Source organism: Schistocerca gregaria, chromosome X (assembly GCF_023897955.1).
Source record: "Schistocerca gregaria isolate iqSchGreg1 chromosome X, iqSchGreg1.2, whole genome shotgun sequence".
Lineage (NCBI taxonomy): Eukaryota > Metazoa > Arthropoda > Insecta > Orthoptera > Acrididae > Schistocerca > Schistocerca gregaria.
This window is the reverse complement of record NC_064931.1, coordinates 524,620,580-524,634,329: the sequence shown is the minus strand read 5'-3', so window position 1 is coordinate 524,634,329 and position 13,750 is coordinate 524,620,580.

The following is a 13,750-nucleotide window of genomic DNA, read 5'->3' as shown; positions in this document are numbered from 1 at the left end:
CTAGTGTTATCTGTTGGCGATTCGTATCAACATGAATGTGCAGCACTTGGTCACCCCTCCACGTATGCACAAGTATAAGGCATTTCTCTGTTTTTATTTTCAGAAAATCAAAAAGGAAATAAATTAACTATTGTTTGTCTTCGGTGATCGACTTCTATTTGCAGCTATGTAGTTAGTACAGTCTTCATATTGCGTATGATCATATAAAAGTTTATAAAGTCATTCCCTCAATCACTCACAGCAGTCTAAGCTATATACACTCCTGGAAATAGAAAAAAGAACACATTGACACCGGTGTGTCAGACCCACCATACTTGCTCCGGACACTGCGAGAGGGCTGTACAAGCAATGATCACACGCACGGCACAGCGGACACACTAGGAACCGCGGTGTTGGCCGTCGAATGGCGCTAGCTGCGCAGCATTTGTGCACCGCCGCCGTCAGTGTCAGCCAGTTTGCCGTGGCATACGGAGCTCCATCGCAGTCTTTAACACTGGTAGCATGCCGCGACAGCGTGGACGTGAACCGTATGTGCAGTTGGCGGACTTTGAGCGAGGGCGTATAGAGGGCATGCGGGAGGCCGGGTGGACGTACCGCCGAATTGCTCAACACGTGGGGCGTGAGGTCTCCACAGTACATCGATGTTGTCGCCAGTGGTCGGCGGAAGGTGCACGTGCCCGTCGACCTGGGACCGCACCGCAGCGACGCACGGATGCACGCCAAGACCGTAGGATCCTACGCAGTGCCGTAGGGGACCGCACCGCCACTTCCCAGCAAATTAGGGACACTGTTGCTCCTGGGGTATCGGCGAGGACCATTCGCAACCGTCTTCATGAAGCTGGGCTACGGTCCCGCACACCGTTAGGCCGTCTTCCGCTCACGCCCCAACATCGTGCAGCCCGCCTCCAGTGGTGTCGCGACAGGCGTGAATGGAGGGACGAATGGAGACGTGTCGTCTTCAGCGATGAGAGTCGCTTCTGCCTTGGTGCCAATGATGGTCGTATGCGTGTTTGGCGCCGTGCAGGTGAGCGCCACAATCAGGACTGCATACGACCTAGGCACACAGGGCCAACACCCGGCATCATGGTGTGGGGAGCGATCTCCTACACTGGCCGTACACCTCTGGTGATCGTCGAGGGGACATTGAATAGTGCACGGTACATCCAAACCGTCATCGAACCCATCGTTCTACCATTCCTAGACCGGCAAGGGAACTTGCTGTTCCAACAGGACAATGCACGACCACATGTATCCCGTGCCACCCAACGTGCTCTAGAAGGTGTATGTCAACTACCCTGGCCAGCAAGATCTCCGGATCTGTCCCCCATTGAGCATGTTTGGGACTGGATGAAGCGTCGTCTCACGCGGTGTGCACGTCCAGCACGAACGCTGGTCCAACTGAGGCGCCAGGTGGAAATGGCATGGTAAGCCGTTCCACAGGACTACATCCAGCACCTCTACGATCGTCTCCATGGGAGAATAGCAGCCTGCATTGCTGCGAAAGGTGGATATACACTGTACTAGTGCCGACATTGTGCATGCTCTGTTGCCTGTGTCTATGTGCCTGTGGTTCTGTCAGTGTGATCATGTGATGTATCTGACCCCAGGAATGTGTCAATAAAGTTTCCCCTTCCTGGGACAATGAATTCATGGTGTTCTTATTTCAATTTCCAGGAGTGTATATTATCATCCAACATGGTTTTGTATATGCATGACCTTTCTTGCATGTCGTGTTTGCATGCTTGATCAGTAGTGGCACATTCATCTCCACGCTGCAAGCCAATTTTTGGATGGCATGGATCTTCGTGCTCTGTGCCGATTAGTTCAATTACAAAAGTAGATTTTAGGTAACCATTACTACTTATCAGTTACGGTTACCACTGCAGTGGTCAGATGTTAATAGTCGTTTCCAGCTGTTAATGGTCGTTTCTTTGGCATTTTCAATCAGTCCTGAGACTCCAAATGCACACAGTTAACTGCAGCGGCCACTCCCTACTGGTGTTGTGTCCTGCATGCATTTTCAGCCTCATGGTTGATTGAAAACGCCAGAGAATTGACCATTAAACGTTGGCCACTGCAGTGAAATTATTGCACCAAAGGGTTAATAATGTTTTACTGGTAATGATGGTTCCTACTACCCGTAGCAAATCTAGTAGTGCACCTATGAATTTCTTTAACGACTTTCTGTAATCCGACCTATTACCGATCCCAAATACTCGAGAGGTACTCAAAAATAGGGCGGGCTTGCGCCTTATATTCGGTCTCCCTTACAGATGAACCACACTTCACTAGAATTCTCCCAATAAATAAAAGTCGACCACTCGCCTTTCCTGCCACAATCCTCGTTCCGTTTCATATGGCTTTGCAGTGTTACACACAGATATTTAAGTTTCTTGACTATGTCATACAGGACACTATTTAACCTGTATCTGAACGTTACAGCTTTGTTTTTCCTGCACAACCATAATAAGTTACATTTTTCTGCCATTCATCACCCCAACCATAAATTTTGTCTAAGTCATCTTAAATGCTCCTACAGTCGCTCAACTTTGACACCACAGCATCTTCAGCAAACATCCGCAGCCTGCTACCCACTCTGTCCGCCAGGTCGTATATGTATATAAAGAATAGTAGCAGTCCTATCACATTTCCCTGTGGCGCATCTGATGATACCCTTGTCTCTGATGCACATTCGCCATCGAGGACCACATACGGCATTCTATAACTAACGAAGTCGTCGAATCACTCTCATATCACTGCACCTATTCCCTGTTCTCGTACCTTCTTTAACAGCTTGCAATGGAGAAACCGAATCAGGGTTCCATCCGGACCTGATGATTCATTTACTTTCAAATCTTTCAGTTGTTTCTCTGTGCCAGGAATGCTTTTTAACATGATGTCCACATGGGAGTCTGTCTGATGCTCAAACACTGGTATGTCTGTATGATTCTCTGGAGTAAAGGATTTCTTGAACTTGAAATGTAAATCATCAGCTATCATTTTGCTGTCCCCGTGTGCCCCACCAGACTGGTCAACAAGTGACTGGGTGGAACACTTAGACCCACTCAGAGATTTTACATAGGACCAGAATTTTCTCAGGTTCTCAGATCTTTTCATCTTTTCTAAGGTGTGGTGCTGGTAGCTGTAATATGCTTTGAACATAGATCTTTCCACACACACACACGCACGCACGCACGCACGCACGCACACACACACACACACACACACACACACACACACACACACACACACACACACACACTAATCTCTACAAATATTTGCCTGTCGTCTGCTAAGAACGCATCCAACAAAAGCGCAGAACGTGTCCTGTTTGTCATTTGGACACAGCTGTTAATTGTTCCACTTTGTGATAAACTGTTACACAGCAGTGATTTTATTAAGTTTCATCTCTCCACTTTTTTGTCATCTTTTTTATTCATCGTTCCGCAATTTGCTAAAAATCTGGAAAAGGGTCATAAAATTTCACAGATCGTCTTTCTTTACCTTTGGTTGAAAATCTAAAATGATACCTGAGGTCTCACAAACTAATGAAATGCCTCTTTTTCCGATGTGAAAAATGACACATTTTACGTGCATTGCATCCTTCAAGATGTTTGCTTGCTCTTCTGGGCAAGGGAAATTGAATATTCGCCTAAATGTAGCGGTCTAATTATTCAAAGTCTCCTTTAGAAGAAAGAAAATGTGCTAAGGCATCTGAAAGCAATGTTCTACATCGTCAAAGCGATATCCTGGTGAGCAGATAGATTCCAAAAGAAAGAACGTTTGGTTCTTATTTTGCTCCTCCACAGTTGTCACTACACCCTTCGGGTTCGGGGGTTAGAATAGGCCCGCAGTATTCCTGCCTGTCGTAAGAGGCGACTAAAAGGAGTCTCAAACTTTTCGGCCTTATATGATGGTCCCCTGTTGGGTTTGACCTCCCATCTCTCAAAATTTTCCGAAGAGCGAGCCGATTGGGGAAGGGCGCCTTACTTGGTGCATTGTGTCCATCTTGCGATCAGACCTTTCGCCAGCTTATACACCGTTGAACTGCAGTCCTGTCCGCTCTCCATCTCTTGGTTATGACTCTGTTTCTGCGTGCAGATTACATCTTGCACTGTGCAGTGCCTCTTTCTGCACCGACGGCGACCGTGGACCACATGTTACCTAACATCCAGCACGGTAGCCAGTCCGTTGTGGTGGGGCCGCCATGTACCCTGTTGGTTGTAGCCCCCTGACAACACAGGGATCGCTCTACTGATGCCTGCGCCGTTAACTCCCCACGTATGCCAAGGAGTAGATGCCTATCCTCGTGGGGTATCGGGACTCCCGGCAATGGCCATACCGCCAGGTGGCTCTTGCCGTGGCTGGGTGGCGCCCGTGGGGAGGGCCCTTCATCGGAGTAGGTGGCATCAGGGCGGATGACCCGCAATGAAGCGTGGTACATCGTCTCTCGCTTGTGGCCAGCCGCCAGCAGTCTCTAAGCGTTCTCGGGCTCAGTTTAACGCTCAGAAGTACGATCCGAAAACGTTGCCCTCCCTGGCCACATCGTGGGAGGAACGTAAGTCTCAGGATGACAGTAGCAGTTATTCGCCCCGCTTCTTAGTTTGTACGAGGGCTGATGGGAAGTCTTTTCTCTCCACAAAGCCTCAGTTCTTCGTCGAGTATTTAGAGGACAAGTTTGAGGAGGTGGAGGGCTTGTCAAAAATGCGCTCTGGGTCAGTCCTGATACAAACGGCATCCTCTGCCCAGTCACGACGGTTACTCGCTTGTGACAAGTTGGGGGGATGTCGCCGTTACGATCACACCCCATAAGAGTTTAAATATGGTCCAGGGAGTTATTTACCATAGGGATCTTCTTTTGCAGTCTGATGAAGAGCTGCGCGCCAATTTAGAGCGCCGGGGTGTACATTTCGTCCGGCGCGTTCATCAGGGTCAGAAGGAAAATCAGATTGCTACCGATGCCTTCATCTTGGCCTTCGAAGGGGATACATTACCGGAAAAGGTCAAGGTGATGATCTACCGATGTGACGTTAAGCCCTATATCCCTCCCCCGATGCGGTGCTTTTGTGCTGGAAGTTCGGCCATATGTCTTCTCGCTACACTTCCAGCCTCACATGTCGAGATTGCGGACGCCCATCACATCCCAATACTCCATGTGCCCCGCCTCCCATCTGTGTCAACTGCAGGGAGCACCATTCACATTGCTCGCCAGATTGCCGAATTTTCCAGAAAGAGCGTAAAATCATGGAATACAAGACCCTGGACCGACTAACCCATACTGAGGCCAAAAGGAAATACGACCGACTCCATCCTGTGAGAATGACATGTTCCTACACTGCTGCTACAACACCTGTGCTAGCCCCGTCTGTTTCTCCAATTGTGGCCGGATCGACGAGTAGTACAACTCCTCCTGCCCCCTCGCCAGTGGGGGGCTCTCCCCACCGGGTTGCTCCTGCGCCACCTACCTCAGGAGCAACACCATCCCACCCATTGGGGACGTCCGTCCCCACTTCTAAGCCGGAGAAGTGTCCAACTTCTTCGGCTTCTCACGCTCGCAAGGGGTCTCTTGGGTCCCTCCCTTCCCAGGTTTCCGCCAGCGAGAAGGCTGACGACCGACAGTGGCGTAAGTGCCCGCAATCAGCTGGTCGTAGGGCTTCACGATCCTCCTCCGTCCCGGAGACTGAATCGGTGAAGCCTTCCCAGTCGGTGCGACCCAAGGAATGGCGTGAGAAACCCAAGAAGAGCTCTCAGCCAAAGGAACTCGCGGTGGCAGCCATCCCACCGCAACCTTCCAGCTCTGCGTCTGAGGATGCGGTGGAGATTCTGGCGTCCGCTGAGGACCTCGATCTCGTCGGTCCATCAGACGCCATGGAAAGCACTATCACAGGTGCTAAATCGGAGGCAGCAGGTGATCCAGCGGCGTAATCTCCCTTCCCAGCCCCGTCACGCCTTTCTCAGCCATGGACAGCACCGTCCTCCAGTGGAACTGCAGCGGTTTCTTCCACCATCTAGCTGAGCTCCGCCAACTTATCAGCCTTCACCCTTTCCTCTGCATTGCTCTGCAGGAAACTTGGTTTCCGGCAATGCGAACCCCCGCCCTCCGTGGCTACCGGAGTTGTTATAAGAACCGGGCAGCTTATGAAAGGGTGTCTGGTGGTGTCTGCATATACGTCGTGAACTCTCTTCACAGCGAGTCTGTACCTCTACAAACACCTTTAGAGGCTGTCGCCGTTCGGGTGTGGACGCCACAGGCTGTTACCATCTGCAGTCTTTACCTTCCACCGGATGGTGATGTCGCGCAGCATGTCCTGGCTGCTCTGATAGCCCAACTGCCGCCACCTTTCTTGTTACTGAGCGACTTTAACGACCATAACCATCTGTGGGGTGGGTCGGTGACAACAGGTCGAGGCGCCATCGTTGAGCATTTATTGGCGCAGCTCGATCTCTCGGTATTAAATGATGGTGCCTTCACACACTTCATTGTGGCGCATGGCACATACTCCGCCATTGACCTTTCGATCTGTAGTCCTAGCCTCTTACCGTCTGTCCAATGGAGAGTGCATGACGACCTTTGTGGTAGTGACCACTTTCCGATCTTTCTGTCACTACCACAGCGTCAGTCTTCTGGGCGCCCTAGCAGATGGGCTCTGAATAAGGCTGACTGGGACTTGTTCTCCACTGCCACTATTGAGCCTCTCTCTAACGATGACATTGATGCAGTAGTTCAATCGGTCACCACCGGCATCGTTACTGCCGCCGAATCTGCCATTCCCCGTTCTTCTGGGTCCCCTCGGCGGCGGACTGTGCCTTGGTGGTAGCCTGAGATCGCTGAAGCGATTAAAGGTCGCCGGCGGGCGCTCCAGCGTCACAAGCGACATCCCTCAATCGAACACCTTATCGCCTTCAAACGGCTGCGTGCGCGAGCCCGCCGCATTATCCGCCAACGCAAGCAGGAGTGCTGGGAGCGGTATGTGTCCACCATTGGCCTCCATGTCACTCCATCGCAGCTCTGGGCCAAGATTCGACGCCTCCATGGCTGACGGACCCCTGTCAGCTTCCCTGCGCTCTCACTGAATGGAGCAGTTTGTACTGACTCCGACATCATTGCAAACCGCTTGGCAGAGCACTTTGCTCTGACTTCCGCTTTTGCCAACTACCCGTTGGGCTTCCGCTCCATTAAAGAGCGGGTAGAACGTCGGAGTCTTTCTTTTCGCACCCACCATCCTGAATTGTACAATGTTCCATTCAGTGAGTGGGAATTCCGCAGTGCCCTCGCCGCTTGTCCTGATACCGCTCCTGGCCCACATAGCATCCACTCTCAGAAGCTGCAACACCTTTCAGTGGACTGCCAGCGACGCCTCCTCGACCTTTACAACCGCATTTGGGTCGAGAGTGAGTTTCCGTCGCAATGGCGGGAAAGTCTTGTTGTCCCCATTCTGAAACCGGGGAAGAATCCTTTGGAGGTGGACAGCTACCGTCCCATTAGCCTCACCAACGTTCTTTGGAGGTTGCTTGAATGGATGGTGAGCCGGCGCTTGAATTGGGTCCTGGAGTCTCGGGGCCTTCTGGCTCCATCTCAGGGTGGGTTCCGTAAAGGTCGCTCCGCCGCCGACAATCTGGTGAGCCTGGAGTCGGCCATCCGTACTGCCTTTGCCCGCCGTCAGCATCTGGTCGCTGTCTTTTTCGCCATGTGGAAGGCGTATGATACGACATGGCGTCATCACATCCTTTCTACGCTTCATGGATGGGGCCTTTGGGGGCCTCTGCCGATCTATATCCGCAATTTTCTGTCGTATCGTACCTTCCGCGTGCACGTCGCGGCCTCATGTAGTTCTTCCCAAGTCCAGGAGAACGGTGTGCCACAGGGTTCTGTTCTAAGTGTCTGTCTGTTTTTAATAGCCATTAACGGGCTCGCTGCGGCCGTGGGAAATTCTGTCTCCGCTTTCCTGTATGCTGACGACTTCTGCCTTTACTACAGCTCTATTGGCATTGCAGCTGCTGAACGTCAGCTACAGGGCGCAATCCGCAAGGCGCAGGCTTGGGCTGTAGCGCATGGTTTTCAGTTTTCGGCAGCCAAGACCTGCGTTATGCATTTCTGCCGGCGACGCACTGTTCACCCGGAGCCGCGGCTTTCTCTTGACGGCGAGCTTCTTACAGTGGTGGAGTTACATAGGTTTTTGGGGGTGGTTTTTGATGCCCAGTTGACTTGGCTGCCTCATATTCGGCAGCTTAAACAGGCGTGTTGGCGGCATCTAAATGCTCTGCGATGCCTGAGCCACACCAGGTGGGGCGCCGACCGATCTACTCTCCTACGGCTTTACCAGGCGTTGATCCAGTCCCGTCTGGACTATGGGAGTCTGGCTTATGGCTCAGCGTCCCCATCTACGTTGCGGCTGCTGGACCCAATCCTCCACAGCGGGATACGCCTTGCCACTGGTGCCTTCCGTACCAGCCCTGTGGACAGCATACTTGTGGAGGCAGGTGTCCCTCCACTGCAGTTACGGCGCCAACAATTACTGGCTGCTTATACTGCCCATGTTTTTAGCTTGCCCGGGCATCCAAATTATCGTGTCCTGTTCCCGCAGTCAGTCGTCCGTCTGCCAGAACGTCGGTCCCGGTCGGGTTGTCCAATCGCCGTACGCGTCAAACAGCTTCTCTACGGGCTTGGGTGTTTCCCTGTACCACATCCTTTCCGGGCCCCTCTGCGTACACCCCCATGGTGTGTGCCTCGCACTTGCCTTCGGCTCGACTTGGCACAGGGCCTGAAGGACTCAGTCCCTCCGGTGGCCTTCCGACGCCGCTTTTATTCCATCCTGGCCACGTATCAGGGCTCTGGCGTTGTCTATACCGACTGTTCGATGGTTGCTGGTCATGTCGGTTATGCACTAACTCTAGGGGACCATTCTGAACAACGTTCGTTGCCGGCTGGCTGCAGTGTTTACACTGCTGAGCTGGTCGCCATCTTTCGTGCCCTAGAGTATATCCGCTCCTGCTCAGGTGAGTCCTTCGTTATCTGTATCGATTCCCTGAGTGGTTTACGAGCTCTCGACCAGTGTTTCCCTCGTTCTCGTCTGGTGATGGCTATCCAGGAGTCCCTGCATACTCTTGCCCGTTGCGGCAGATCTGTGGTCTTCGTTTGGACCCCGAGCCATGTTGGGATACCCGGAAATGAAACTGTTGACCGCCTGGCGAAAGAGGCCACTAGTGCACCATCTCTGGAGATTGGCCTCCCGGCCAGTGATTTGGGGGCATTATTACGCCGCAAAGTTTTCGATTTATGGGACACTGATTGGCGCAACCTGAACGTGCCAAACAAACTCCTCCGTATCAAGGAGACGACTACTGTGTGGCGGTCATCCATGGGAGGCAACCGCAGGGAATCAGTCGTCCTTTGTCGGCTCCGCATTGGCCACACCCGACTCACGCACAGTTATTAACTGTGTCGTGAGGATCCCCCTGTTTGTCGCTGTGGGGCGTCCTTGACGGTGGTCCATATTCTGTTGGAGTGCCCCCTTTTAACTGTACTCAGGCAGACTTTTGCGCTGCCTGATACGCTCTCTGCGCTTTTCTCTGACGACTCTTCCATAGCGGACATAGTTCTGCGTTTTATTCGGGCAGGGGGATTTTATCGCTTAATGTAAGTGTGTGTGTTTTTGTGTTGATTCTGGCCTCTGGCCTACTATTTGTCTGATTTTTTTTTTCATGTGTTTCTCTGTTGTTGGCTTTTCCCTTTTTGTTTGTATGGTCGGCCAACCACCGTCACATTCTGTGTGATTTTAGTTCGTCTTGTCTGGTCTTTGTCTACGTTTTTCTTGTTCTGTGTCGTCTGTCTTATCGTCTGTTGATCGTTTTATTCTCTGTGGGGGTTTTTAGTATTTGGAAAAAGGGACCGATGACGGTAGCAGTCTGGTCCCTTTAACCCCCAAAAACCCACCCCACCCCACAGTTCTCACTTATTATCATTATTAGCTTGCCAGTCAGGTTTAGTATCTGCAAATGTCTCTTGAGACAGCTTACACTCCTCTGTAATCTGTGGGCATGCCCGTATGTGTTTTATCATTGCCTGCTATTGGAATCAATTAAGCTAAGCTTATAGCCCTCCATTTTCCTCGAATAAACAGCTGGTCATGTGGTTAGTTTTAGAATAGAAAGTACTTACTGTAAGTGTGTTTTAGAATAGAAAGTACTTACTGTAAGTGTGAAATAAGTCTACTACATTGTTAATTTATAATTTTTGCAGCATCCTATGCCTTTCTTTGGTACCATTCTCTCTTCTCCCCAATCCGATTCAATACTTCCTCATTAGTTATGTGATCTACCCATCTAATCTTCAGCATTCTTCTGTAGCACCACATTTCGAAAGCTTCTATTCTCTTCTTGTCCAAACTATTTATCGTCCATGATTCACTTCCATACATGGCTACACTCCATACAAATACTTTCAGAAATGACTTCCTGACACTTAAATCTATACTCGATGTTAACAAATTTCTCTTCTTCAGAAACGCTTTCCTTGCCATTGCCAGTCTACATTTTATATACTCTCTACTTCGACCATCATCAGTTATTTTGCTCCCCAAATAGCAAAACTCCTTTACTACTTTAAGTGTCTCACTTCCTAATCTAATTCCCTCAGCATCACCCGACTTAATTCGACTACATTCCATTATCCTCGTTTTGCTTTTGTTGATGATCATCTTATATCCCCCTTTCAAGACACTATCCATTCCGTTCAACTGCTCTTCCAAGTCTTTTGCTGTCTCTGACAAAATTACGATGTCATCGGCGAACCTCAAAGTTATTATTTCTTCTCCATGGACTTTAATACCTACTCCGAATTTTTCTTTTGTTTCCTTCACTGCTTGCTCAATATACAGATTGAATAACATCGGGGAGAGACTACCGCCCTCTCTCACTCTCTTCCCAACTACTGCTTCCCTTTCATGTCCCTCGACTCTTATAACTGCCATCTGGTTTCTGTACAAATTGTAAATAGCCTTTCGCTCCCTGTATTTTACCCCTGTCACCTTCAGAATTTGAAAGAGAGTATTCCAGTCAACACTGTCAAAAGCTTTCTCTAAGTCTACAAATGCTAGAAACGTAGGTTTGCCCTTCCTTAATCTAGCTTCTAAGAAAGTCGTAGGGTCAGTATTGTCTCACGTGATCCAACATTTCTACGGAATCCAAACTGATCTTCCCCGAGGTCGGCTTCTATCAGTTTTTCCATTCGTCTGTAAAGAATTCGCGTTAGTATTTTGCAGCTGTGACTGATTAAACTGATAATTCGGTCATTTTGACGTCTGTCAACACCTGCTTCCTTTTGGATTGGAATTATTATATTCTTCTTGAAGTCTGAGGGACATAGTCATAAGTAAATATCTTCTCCCTGAGGTTTTCATTCACCAGGATACTATCTTCTACAGGTCTCCTCTTCTCAAGCACATCGTCTCCAATTCAGTATTCCTTACTAGCAGTTTAATGTGGTTATTACTAATATGAGGCTCTAAAAACACAGTTACTGTATTTCTCTCTCATAAACCATTGCCTATTATGGTATTATTCAGTCTGATTATCTTATAGGATACAATATTTGTAAAACTATTTCCGAATAAACTCTTATCTTTCTTCTGAGTTGATATTTTACAGCATAAATTTGATTTGCCTTGTCGTCCGTCTCTTGTTTTGTCCTCAATCCCTCCAAACGGTAGTAAAAAGTATGTTTAATAAACAGAAGTCTACAGAAAATTATTCCACTGCCAATCTTCAGTAATCACCCTTGTTAGATTACTCAACATGGTAAACCACATAAAGTTGCTTATAAAGCAAATTAAGAACAAAGAACATACTGTATTAGTTTTATATGAATGTTTCATCAAGCTGCAGAAACCAATCTACACTTCTTTCAAGAAATATATGACTCTGAATACATTCGGTATTTTAGAAAACAAAACATGGGACCACATCACATATTGTTGCACATAACCATCTCAGGAGCGACGACTTCTGCGTTAATAACATCTAAGGCAATACCTTCATCTGATAGGATGCTTTCAATTCCCAAGTTTGCCAGTACAGTGTCAATCACACTGAAATCGTCTACAGTGAGCTAGTTCATTATTTTATCTATTTCTTATTTCTCCGGCAGTACCAATGTCGCACCTTCCATTCTGGGTAACTGGTCACTACTTATATTTGTTTATAACTTGGTAGTGTGGAAGAAAAAAATCTTGAGTCACACATCTTCTGCTGGTTATGGATTGTGATCTACTCAACACTACATCGTGCTGCTGCGGTGCTATGCTCCTGCCGGTGTAGCTAGTCCTCATGTTGATTACAATGACCTTGCCAAAATCCCTCAACGATAAAGCAATATTGGTTATGTAGCGCCAACTACATTTATGATGCACAATTTCCTGAAACATTTGTCTTCCACTGCGTTTATTCAGTTCCTGTTTAATGTGTTATCTGGCAGCATCGGTATCCAGCGAAGTGACGAAGGCAGAGCAGAGTTACTGCTGCAGCACACACCAGTAGTGACATCTGCTGGCGATTTCTTCCAACATGAATGCTTGGCAGCGTGTTGCCGTTAGATGTCAGCAGAGGACTAGGAAATTCCAGGCCATCTGTTATTTGGAAGGAAATTAACGGAACAACTGGTTTCATTTCGTAGTGGTCCATATTTGTTCACTTCTATACAGGGCATACTGTCTTTACAATGTGCAGAATCAGTGAGAAGCTTCAGTCATTCCCACAATATCTCTATCTAGGATGAGCTGTATATAATGACTCACATTTTTGCCTATTCCGTTAACACATACGGCCGTCCTGTCTGTTTCTCCCCCATCCTCACTTCCCTAGGCCTCACAGTCGACCGTCTGCGTGTATATCTGGTAGAGGGTACAATGAACCACCTTCAAGGTGTCTCTATACCTTTCCACTCTCGAACGGCACGCGGTAAAAAAAGAGCACTTAAATTTTTCTGTGCGAGCCCTGATTTCTCTTATTATGTCGTGATGATCATTTCTTCCTATTTAGATGGGTGGCAACAGAATGTATTCGCAATTGCAGGAGAAACCTGGTGATTCAAATTTCATGAGAAGATCCCGTCGCAACGAAAAACGTCTTTGTTTTAATGATTGTCACTCCAATTCACGTACAATGTGTGTAACACTATCTCCCCTATTTCGCGATAATACAAAACGAGCTACCCTTATTTATACTTTTTCGATGTCATCCGTTAGTCCCACTTAATGCGGATCCCACACCGCCCAGCAATGCTCCAGAATAGGGTGGACAAGCGTGGTGTAAGCAGTCTCTTTAGTAGACTATGTTGCACCTTCTAAGTGTTCTGACAATGAATCGCAGTCTTTGGTTTGCTCTACCCACAATATTATCTATGTGATCGTTCCAATTTAGGTTATTTGTAATTGTAATCCCTAAGTATTTAGTTGAATTTACAGCGTTCAGATTTGTGTGACTTATTGTGTAATTGAAATTTAGCAGATTTCTTTTAGTACCCATGTGAGCAACTTCACACTTTTCATTATTCAGGGTCAATTGCCACTTGTCGCACCATACAGATATCTTATCTAAATCATTTTGCAATTCGTTTTGATCATCTGATGACTTTACATCATCTGCAAACAATCTAAGACAGCTACTCAGATTGTCCCAACGTCGTTAATATAGATCAGGGCCTATAACACTTCCTTGGGGAACACCAGATATTACTTCTGTTTTACTCCATGAC